Here is an 11,504-nt window from a genome sequence, read left to right as displayed (position 1 = left end):
ATGAGAATTTGAATTTGTACTTTCAGGCAGGAAAAAACATTAATCTTTCTTTCAACACTTTTTTTGTTTGAGATCTGTTGTAAGGTATTTGAACCTTGATAGTATGCCCCAACCAAGCCATTTTTAGTTATTTTTATCAGTGCCCTCAGAGTGGGACCAGGCTGGAATTACCCTCATTGGCTTCACCTGGCCTTTCCACCTTCAGCTGCAGCACATCAGCCCCAAGAGGGTTTTTAAGCTCCAGTCTGAAGGCTAGAGGGGAGAGGTAGGATAGGTTTATATTTGTTCTTTGTTGTCTTGTTTGGATTTCCTGGACTAACTTGACTGTTGATCATGGGTTTTGTTGCTGTCATCATCTGGACTGTGCTTGCCTGGATCAGGAGCCCCACCTGCTAGAGCCCTCAGGAATTCATCAAGGATGGAAAGGTAAACTGTGCTAAGTTGGAAAAGAATTGAGAAAGAAGCAGCTGAAAAACTGAATACCAAGACAGCAAGGAATAGATAAAAAAGGACTGTGCTGCACTAGATTAAAACCAATCATATCATCAGAAAAGTGTGTGCAGAGCTCATGGACAAAATAGAGAAACCAATCAAGCAATGTGAGATCTCATGCACAGCAGGCGCAAAATTTATATGTATTGTGTTATGGATAAGTTATAAAATGTAGAAGTAGAGTATTATGTATAAGTAAGTAAAATGCATAAGTACTGTGTTATATAGAAGTTGTAAAAGGTGTAAGTAAGAAAATGTATAAGTAGAGTGATATGTATAAGTAGTTTAAGATAAGTAGGTAGAATGTATAAGTAGGTAGAATGTATAAGTAAGCAAAGTGTATAAGTAAGGTATTATGTCAGAGTTGTGAGATGTGTGAACACAGGGGTATTTTAAACAATAAGAAGCTTCTGCGTAATGATATTGATTTGTTGATCAGAAGGCATGAGTTCCTGCAGAGATATAGGTTGGAAAGAATATACAAAGAGTGTGAGTTTAAAAATGCATTGAAATCTTTGGTTTAAGCTTTGTTTTTTAGTTATGTATTACATGTGGTGAGAGAACTGATAGCACACAGAAACTTTTTTAAATCTTTCTATTAATCAAAAGCAGAAAGGATTAAACTGCTTTGGAGGTGAAATCAAGTGCTGTAAACCTAAAAAGGCCCTGAATAACTAAGTCATCACAGGAAATAGGGATAGGTGAAGCACATGAAAGAATGGCTTGAAAAAAATACATCTGCAATAGATAAAAGCTTCTAAAACAAGAGCAGCTGTGGTTTTGGTTTTTTTTTTTCCCTTCATCTCCTCTAAATTGATGAGTACTCAACACACAATTCTTTGTCCTGTAAGAGAATCTTTCTAACAAAAATCACAATGCTGTGGTTGGGATTCAGTTTGTCTTTTCAGGTAGAAAACCACATGAATTAAGCACATAGTAAAGTTCCAGCCAGCTGGGGCACCACCTACAAAATTCAGTAGCTGTCTGTCATGTAAAAACAGAGACACTTCAAAGGAACAATGACTGCAACAACAACAAATATGCACACACCCTAAGCCATAAGTGAGCAATAGGGCTGTGCTATTCACAGATGAAGTTTTATTGTTCTGGCTTTAGTGGGCTCAAGAGTAAAGGTGCCTGTTTGAAATCTGTCTTTGCAGGTGAATCAGAAATATTTTCTGCATTTGACTTTTTACCACCATTATAGAAGTTTCCATGGCCAGTGATTTGCAGGTGTTCAATAGCCCTGTAATTCTCAAGCAAAATAAAGCAAGGATGAAACATCAGATGTGTGTTCGAAGGTGAAATTCTCTCTAATGTGCTCTCACTACTCATTGATGAGACAGACAGATTGTACATTGCACAGCTTTTCATTACTCCTGGTACCATTCAGAGAGACAGACTTTTCCAGCTCATGTTCTGAAGATTTGAACTTTCATGTAATATACATGATGTATATATTTGGTATGCAGGATTAAAAATATGATCAGAGCTCCTTAAAGGGGCAATTGGTCAACTGCCTAAGTAAAAAAATTAGAAGTCTGGCTTGTGCTACTATACATAGATTAACATTCTGGTAGCATTTGTCCAACTCAAAGGACAATGACAGCAATTAACTGGGTACAAGAGGGAATTGCTATATGCTCGTGACTGAGATAATGATTTTTGGACAGACTATGAAGTGGATAACTTCAAAATTAATCAGTTTGAAACAAAAATCCATTTCAACATTAAGGGTATAAAAATTTTCCAATGAGCTTTTAAATGGAATGGCAAATGTTGTACTGAGAGAATATGAGGGTGTCTGTTTCAATCCTATAATTCTGTAATACTTTCAACTACATATGAAAGATCACAGACTAAGTCTTTCACAAGGCAATAGAATTATCCACATTTCCTTATATACAGGTTTATCTTAAACTTTCCTATTTATTCAGATACCCTTTCAAATCTTTATATTAGGTTTTCAACAGATACTACCACAAAAAGACAACACTTTAAAGATTGTTTATAATTTCTCAGTCTCTGAACTGAATAATTGAGTGCATAAGTAAATCTGTATTCACATTACAACAAGACAGGCTTGATAATATTGCTTATGAAGTAGATTTTTTTCCTCCTCTGCTCTCTCTCCTCTAAAGTGTCTATAGCTAACCAACATATGATTCCTTTGGATTTTCTGACATTATAGATTGGAACCAAATGAAATCAATCAACAAGAGAGTCCACAAAACCCCAAAACACAAAGCAGTAATTCATTTAACTTTCTGTGATTCATAGCTGTTAAAGATATTTGTCCTTCCTAAAGGACAGTTGAAAATCAATAGAAGCCTTAGCAAGTTACATTTTTTGTTTCTGCTAAAATAGTGTACTACTTTCAATCACAGAGTGGTTGAGGTCCAAAGGGACCTGTGGAGGTTGTCTAGTTCAATCTCCCTGTTCAAAGCTAGGTCACCTGGAGCAGGTTTCTCCTGGGCCTTGTCTGGTTGGGATTTGGATAATTCTAAGAATGGAAATTCCATAACCTCTCTATGAAATCTATACTAGTTTTCAATCATTCTCATGGTAAAGAAGAGCTCTTTACATTTAGGTGTAGTTTATTTTATATTTGTGACCATTGCCTCTTACAGGAGCATAACTGCCTGTTACTGGATACTACTGAGAAGAGTATGGCTTCATCTTTATTCCACCTGTCAGGTGTTTATACACTTTGATAAACTCTCACCTGAGGCTTTTCTTCTCACCCTCAGCAGTCCCAGTTCTCAGCCTCTACTTGTTTGACAGATGCTCCATTTCAGGGGAAAGAATGGGAGAGTAAATGCCACATACTTCCTACAGTGAGCTTAGACAATAGGAAAAAAAAAGGAAGAAAAAGAGCATAGATTTCAGATTAGGACATTTTGAAACAACTAAAAGTAGGTGCTTTCCTTAGATGGCCTATATGTTAAAGCTCCCATCATTATTAGTGAAAATGTAGGACTTAATCCAATGTCCAGATATTAGCTCCCTTCAGTTTTCTGCTCTATTTAGGCCTACCTGTACATGTCAAAGAGCCAAGAATGGGATACTCTGTACTACAGTGATACAGTAAGACAAACACAGGCAAGGAAAGGCCTGAAGGAAGGTGAGAGATGATCATTTTAGTATAATTAAGACAGCAAGGAGGATTAGTCACTTCTCGTTAAGGCAAGTATCAGAAAGTTGTTTCTGTTGCTTAGATTCTGTGTCTGAAAACTGGTGTCTTGGCTATTAACAAATTTATTGCTTTAGGTTGTTCTGATTTTAATGGAAGATGATATATTTTTTATTTTTATTATTATTATCATCAGAATATTTGTATATGTCTTAGTATCCCAGTTCAGTAGAGTTAAAAGACATCATTTGATTAAACTAGAGTGGTCAAAATATTACTAAAAATAAAACAGAGCTTGTAGGGAAGATTTAGATATTCATTCACTAAACACATAGGGTTATTTCTTCTTTGTTTTGTTATATTTTTTTTTAATTTCCCTTGCAGTACAGTCTATGTATTTTTTTTTCTCCACTTATCCATCGAAATAGAAGTGTGTCATTGATAAATTTCTTTTAAGACAAAAGCATGCAACATATAATGGCATTACAATCTAGAAAAAGATGATCACTCTTCTTGGAAATATACAATATTTTTTAAAGGTTTGCACAGGTACAGTACATTTGACATGTTCACCACAATACTTGTTCTTGTATAATGGCGAGTAGTGATATGAAATGATGAATTACTTAACTTTCAGTGAATTTGGATAAGAGCAGTCCTTTTAGTATATTTTTTTCCAATAAAAAGTAAAGAAATTAAGTTCAGAGATAATATTGGCCATTTTAATAATCACAGTAATAAAGAACTTGTTTTGAGTCACAAAAATATTTTCCTGTGGGATATTTAACATATTAGAAACAACAACTATATTTAGCAGATTTTGAAAAGGTGCTTGCTATCCTTTTTATTGCTAAATTCTCTTGAGAATTTGTCTTACAGTTAGTAGATTTACATAACTTTATTCTTTGTATTGGCTTAGGATATCATTACAGAAAACTTCTGTTAGTCTAATAAATTTGGATTGCTCATAAATCTTACCTGTTCACATTGTTGAAAACTACAATGCAGTAAAATTTACAGGTTTGTAAACAACTACTTTATATCTGTCTGTTACTCAATAGACCTATTTATACCATTAAAGTGCTTTCTGCCACTTCATCTACTTTGTTAATCTCAGAACGGCCCAATTTATCTTTTCATTAGGTTTGCTTTTTTGCTTTAGTACTTAAATCACATGTTAAAATTATTATTTTTTTCACAAACTGAGTGCATGATTTGTGAGGTAGAGCATTCTTGACAAATTAATGCAGTTTTCTGTGGTTGTCTCTGAACATTTCATATGTTTATATTTTTAGTCTTTCACCTAATATAGGCTTGAATTTACAAGACAAGGTAGTTTAAAGCAAAATAAAAGTAGTAAGCTAATGGCCAGTACTGTCAGGCTATAAAAAAGGTAACTAAAGGTTTTAGAAATAGAGCTGACACAATTCACAGATACATTATCAAGCATGTGTTACACAGATGATTGGAATTTCAGAGAAACATATTTAAAACTGAAAGTCAGCAACATCCTGTTTACATTTCTAAGCTTTTTAAAATTTGTGGGGCTCTGAAAATTACTCTCTTGTTTCTACTAAGAGTTTCTTCTTCAAACATAATTTTGCACTGAACAAATAAGAACAGCCCATTCTACATGTCAGTAACAGTCTAACCAGTTATTGATTATGGAAGTTAGGTTTGCTTCCTGGTTTTCTTTCTAATGAGTTATTGTGAATTTCATTAATTTTCATTCTAACGTGTAACACCTAAACAATCTTTAAATCACTTTCCTTCTCACCTACTAGTGCAGTCATTCTGTGTACTTCATTCCATTGCACATATACAAAGAAGCATATCAGTATTTGACTAGATATAAACAATCCCAGAGTAACTGAATAATTTTCAGATATTTTTGTAGGTACATTGTTATCCCCAGCACATGCTAGATGGAACTTTGGTGAAGGATTCAGTGCTTTCCTTATGTTTTTGAAGGAGCATAAGACATGCAGGACAGGACAGTTTTTCTGATTTCTGGTTCAGTGTTGTGGCCATGAGCACAGAACTGTGTGGTCCAACCATGCACAGAGCTCAGACTACAGAGTATTTCAGCTACAACGGATTTAGCTTTGTGTGAGCTAGTCTTAGGAAAGAAACAGACTAGTTTGGGCAGTTTCTTGGGTTATCACAGCCTGATCTACTATTCCATCTGGACAGTAGTCACTATCTTATATTCTTTTCAAAAAACTTAGGTAACTTTACTGTACTGTCCAGTGCAGACAACCATGAGGAAAAGCTGGGAGACCATCAGTAGAAATCTAGTCTACAAAGTAAACCTTAACTTTATGGATGGCGTTGTATTTTGTTTCTTTCCTTCATAGTTAGGGCAGGGAAAAGAACCCCACAATGTTTTCCTCAAGTTTTCCCCATTCTTCATGCAGTTCCCTTTCCTCCTGCAGCCTGAACTGCCTGTATCTCTTCTGGAGATATCTCCACAGAGGTTTGCTACAGACAGGCAAACAGATTTATGGACTAATCACAGGATTTATGGGCTATAATCAAAGTCTTATATTCTAAGCACTTTTGGACACAAGCTACTTGTTCTCAGCAATGTACAAACATGACACAATGGATGATAACTACAACTATATAAATAATCATAATAATAAGCACTGGGAGTGACTGTGATGAAGGATGTATAAATTTGTCAGCCAGAAATTAAATTTTCTGTGTTTAATAGTAGATTTCTCAACTTCTCCTCCAGTTCTGTTTCCAAATTGTGAGGTATGATACCCAAGAGGGTCACAGGAGGATTCAAAGAAGATTATAAAGTGTTCATACTAATTGGGTAGCATTAATTACCCAGCTGTTTCCAGCAATTAAAGGCAGTTAGCTGTTCCCAGGCTAATGGTACACTTGTAGACAATAATTTAGAACAGTTTCTTGTAGCACCTAAACAGCAGCCCTACGTTTTGAGAGGGAAACGAGCAAGAGGTTTCATCTGACATTTTGTCTTCAAAAATGGAAGGAACTTGGAGGGATTTTTGTTAGCAAAAATCACAGGAAAAGGTGATCTGCTGCTGAGAAAAGTAATATTAGTGAAGTTAGCTTTTCTAAAAATATGTATTTAGATGTGAAACTCTGGTCTTGCTTTGGTCACACCACTAATTTAAACCAGTTTGTAAAAGCTTAACCTAAAGTCTATTACAGCTTCTGTAATATAAAATCTAAACATGAAATCTCTTCACAAAACCAAGCTTGTTGTGACTGTTTATGAAGTATAATTAAATGAGAGAAACATTTAGATATCATTTCATTTTCTAGTCATTTTGGTATTGCACACTCTTGTGCCATTTAAGTGGTATTTACTACTCACAGGACTTTCTATTATGTAAAAATCAGATATTCAATCTCCTATTTCATGTGGGATCTTAAAGAGATATTCAGTTTTAGTAATTAATATTTTTTTTAGTTACAACAGTAAACAAATACCAAGTACAGCAGCTTCTGCTGAGATACAGCAAAGGGTTTAAGTGGCATTTGTGTTATTCTGTTGTCCTGGATTGTCATATTCTTGCAACCTGTTAGATGTTCAAGCATCTGAAAAATGAAGGGGCCTTTCAAGGGTTCCAATTCTCAGCCTGTGCAGGATCACAGTTTTGATTTCAGCACATCACAGGTCTAAATAAATATTTTTTCACTCTTCTCACAGGAATTTTAAAAATGCCTAATACCTGCCAATAACAGGTTCAAGCAATTTCACTTATAATGGTGCTAGTGCTGTACAAGTTTTACACAACAGAATACCTGTATGTAGTGCCTGGGCTCAGTTTTCCTTTCATTCTCTACTGCATCTGCCATGTACATGTCCTAACTACCTGCCTGGAGGCATTCTCTCTACTCTTTCTTGAGTACTCTGTACTTTGATTGAACTGTTGAGTTGAAGATTCACTAATTTTACAGCCCAATGAGTGGCCCATTTACTTTGAAAGCAGGAGTCTCAAATTCTGCTCCTTCTCCTCTGTTTCTTTCAGTTTTGGAATTAGTGTCTCAGTGCCAGCAATACAAAACTAATCATTATGTACAAGGTATTGAGTACCACCATTTCTGGCAAAACAAACCAACAAGAAAACAGAAACAAATGCAAAACAACAACAACCCCGCTTTTAAAGTTAGACTATACTTTAAATCCAGACAGGGTTAGGGACTGTAATCCCAGTTTCCAGCAGTGATCTATTTTATGTTTGCAATTATTAAATTCCTAAGAAATTGTAGCTACCATCTTCTACCTAATGACTAACCGAAGAACCCTTTTTCTCAGCAAGGCTACTATTGAAAAAGTGGTAAAGTGATTTAATGGAAATATCAAATGTCTCAGAAGACTGGTTGCTAAGTACTATATAGATTCAGAAAAGACTCTGTACCCTGAAGTTAAAGCGTTTCCATGGAAGTCACTGCACTCCCATCCTGTGTCCATTCTGGAGGCCTTTTGCAAGTTCTGCAAGTATTACAATCATATCTCCTTTGACAGATGTAGGGAGAATCCTGAGAGGTCCTTCTTGCACATTCACAGAGATCTTTCAACACTTTCTCCCATACCACATGCAGCTGTTGCATCCTGTCATGACTGGGTGTGCTGGGAACTGTGTTAGAACAAAACCAGACCAGATAAAACCTCTATTTTTATGCCTATGCCAAGGTTCTGCATGATAGGTATGAAGGGAAATATCAAGTCTGGGTGCACAACACAAGGTGGCCAAGCCAAAACTGATGTGACAAACGCTTTGAATTGGAGCCTTCTGGTCTACAGAGGATGTCTTCACCAGAGCTGTCAGTCCTACTCTTTCCGAACAAGGGACACTGCTGTCCTATTCTCCCCTCCAAATTAAACCTAACATTCCTAGCAGATGATCCTATCAGTAACTTCACAGTGTGGACCATCTTACCTAGGGCCTACGGTGTCATTATTGTCATAATTTGGGACACAATAAAGCAGATGGCCCTTAAAATAGGTCAGCATTCTTTTTTGTATGAGAAGGGAATTTTAACTCTCCAGAAAAAGAAGACATAAAGCAGGCCCAGATGTCAAATAGACTAGTCTGAAAGGATTGAATGAGGGCTGAAAGACTGGTGCTGAGTGTAGGAGATGTGGCTTCTCTGTTGGCAATGTGTCTGGTAGGGATGAGAAGGATGCTTTTCTTTCAAATAGCTTTACCTTGGGCTAATGTATGAACATGCCTACTGGGTGGTTATAATTCTGTGCATTGTGATGACTTTCACAATAATGGGCCAAAGTTTGATTTCTCTATGAAGTATTTGCTGCTGGCATTGACTGGTAGTGGCCTGACTAGCGTGGCGCTAATCCGTGGATGTCTTGGAACTGTTGTACAGAACCTGCAAAGTTTTTATGAAATAAATGTAAGTTAGATGAAAATGAAGACAAAACTGAGAAAAAAAAATAGAATTCTAGTGTCATGAAATTTTTTTTTTTTCCCCTATGAGGGTGAAGGACAAGTTTTAGATGACTTTCTTTTAAGAGAGTGAGAATAGTTGTAAAGGCATCTACATATACAGAGGTGAAAATAATGGCAGCTTTATCAAAACCACAAAGGATTGACATATTATGCTGAACTACCAAAGCCTTCAGTTTCTGAGACTGGACATCCAATTTTCCCTAGAAATAAAAAGAATAATTAAATGTCAGTTTATGAATGAATGAAAAATAAAGCTTAGGTGGAATACTGATTCCAAAAGGATGGCAGAATCTACAGTGTCAGATTTTACTCAAGACTTTTACTCAAGAGGTGTTTTTTCTCTCATGCATGATGGAGTCACAAAATGATTTTACTCAAGCTTGTTTTGCTCAAGATGGGTGAGGACTGAACACAGAGAACAAAACTTGTACTAGTGAGAGGCAAAGAAAAACAGTCTTCCAGTTTACTTATGTGGAAATTTTATTAAGCAAATTAATAGCAGGTAGGAGACAAATTCTGAATGATTTTTTAATTGAGAACACTGCTTGTCCTTTATTAATTTATTTTTACTGCAGTAGTCAGACCTACCAAAAAAGGACATTCCAGTGTTTCATCATCCCTAATGTCAGCAAGTCTAATGTTGCCTAAGCCCACTCCCGATGTCTTGTAATGCTCAAACCATATCTGTCAATTTTATTCAAGAAAAAGATTTCAGCAACATGATACTAACACCACACCTATTCCTCAGGGGGCAAGAGTGTCTATGGATTTCATGCCATGTTAGCATTAGACTGTTGGACAGGTTCTCTTCTCTTTCTCTCTTTATAAGCAGCAGCAAGATTTCAGTTTGTCCTGGGGCTACTAAATGAAATGAAAATAAACTTGCATCAGATGTTTAAAATCAGGAAGTGGAAGTAGTGTTAAGTCAGAAAATATTAATGCCAATTTGCCATGTGAAGCATCATTCAGGGAAATAAAAGAAAACAAACATCAAAATACCCTAGATTCAGATTTTCTATTATACTCCAAACACATTCCATTATGGCTGGCTTTATGTCCTCTAGAGTACCTTGTCTTTGGAAAATAATAACAGCAAATCCTTTCACAGACTGTTAGCTAATGCACAAAACTAATCTCTATTCCAGTTTCCCAGCTCCTGCAGCACTCTAGCTTAAATAAATGGACTAGCGTGCTGTGTTTTTAAAGAGTGAAATATATTATGATCAGATGCTTACCATATGTCAGGCATGGATACCTCATTATTGATAAGATTAAAAATATTCTTTTACATCTTGAGCGATGCAAAAATCTGTGTTTGAAATTTCTGAATATAACATACAATCAATAAAGCTTTAGAAATAGGAGAGTGGTTTTAGGCCACCTTCTCACCATTACTGAGACCAACAATCAGCAGAGACACTCTTCAAACAATATTTTTGAGGGTTTTTTTTTAAACAGTAATTTGTTATAAAATTTTGATCAGCTATACTTATCCAGTTCTGCAAATCATAGAGAAGGACTTTCATGTCAATGCTGTTGTTCTTGGGTATACCTTCTGTTGACAGCACAGCACAGAGGTAAAGCAAAACATGCATGCTAGGCCTATGATCTTTGAGGTTTTACAATCAAAGGGAGCATCCCACAGACTTAAATATAGCCAAAATCTTTAGACCAACATTACACACTTAATTATTTGTAGTCAAGTTACTCAATTAAAAGTCTTTATTAGAACAGAAAAGGAAGTTTCAAAATAAGTTCTTCAGTGAGATCTAAGGGTGGAGTTTTCAAATAGCTACATAATTTAGGAACACCATTTCTACTGACAGATAATATAAAAATTGCATAGGAAGATCCAGACTTATTAAGCTACAATTAGTTCTCCTGTTCATTGTATGAATTGGACAGTTCTGTCCTGCCACAATGGAACAGTTTGTGATCAAAAGCTGCAACAGAGACTCACTGGTAGTTTATATCCTGCATGCTTTCATATTTCACTTTTGTGCATCACATTTAATGTTATTGCAGTGCAAATTCACTGCATGTAAACTGTGTTCCAAACTAGTCTGACGTAGTGTTTGCACTCTAAGTCATATATGCACATACTGGATGAGGAAACTCTGGTTTACCTCTAAGAATTTCAAAGCTCAAGACAGCTGCATTTAGTCACTTAGCACCACTGTCTAAAAAACATTCTGGAGATGGTATATCCTTACAGAAATTAAATCTAATAAAGATAGCTGTAATCTCACAAACAGATGATCCCTACCTATGACAGTTAAAATTGTGTAATAAGCCTAAGTGAACATGATTTAAATTTTTTCCCTGGTCTTGATGAGTAAAATTATTGTAACATAAATATGTGAATCAGAATCTATTTTTATTTTTCTAATAAAACAGAATCAAAATATTAATATGAGTAGATCAATGAC

General features: G+C 35.6%; 1 long non-coding RNA gene across 1 annotated transcript; it reads left to right on the top strand.

The window, feature by feature from the left end:
• The first annotated feature begins 271 nt into the window (after positions 1 to 271).
• LOC138118551 (uncharacterized) lies at positions 272 to 1,778 on the top strand. Its single transcript, XR_011155209.1, has 2 exons — positions 272 to 426; positions 1,653 to 1,778. It is a non-coding gene; the product is annotated as an uncharacterized lncRNA (long non-coding RNA).
• Positions 1,779 to 11,504: the final 9,726 nt, after the last annotated feature.

Source organism: Aphelocoma coerulescens, chromosome 1, assembly GCF_041296385.1.
Source record: "Aphelocoma coerulescens isolate FSJ_1873_10779 chromosome 1, UR_Acoe_1.0, whole genome shotgun sequence".
Taxonomy (NCBI): Eukaryota; Metazoa; Chordata; class Aves; order Passeriformes; family Corvidae; genus Aphelocoma; species Aphelocoma coerulescens.
The sequence above is the reverse complement of the archived record's forward strand: the minus strand, read 5'-3'. Positions and strand labels throughout refer to the sequence as shown.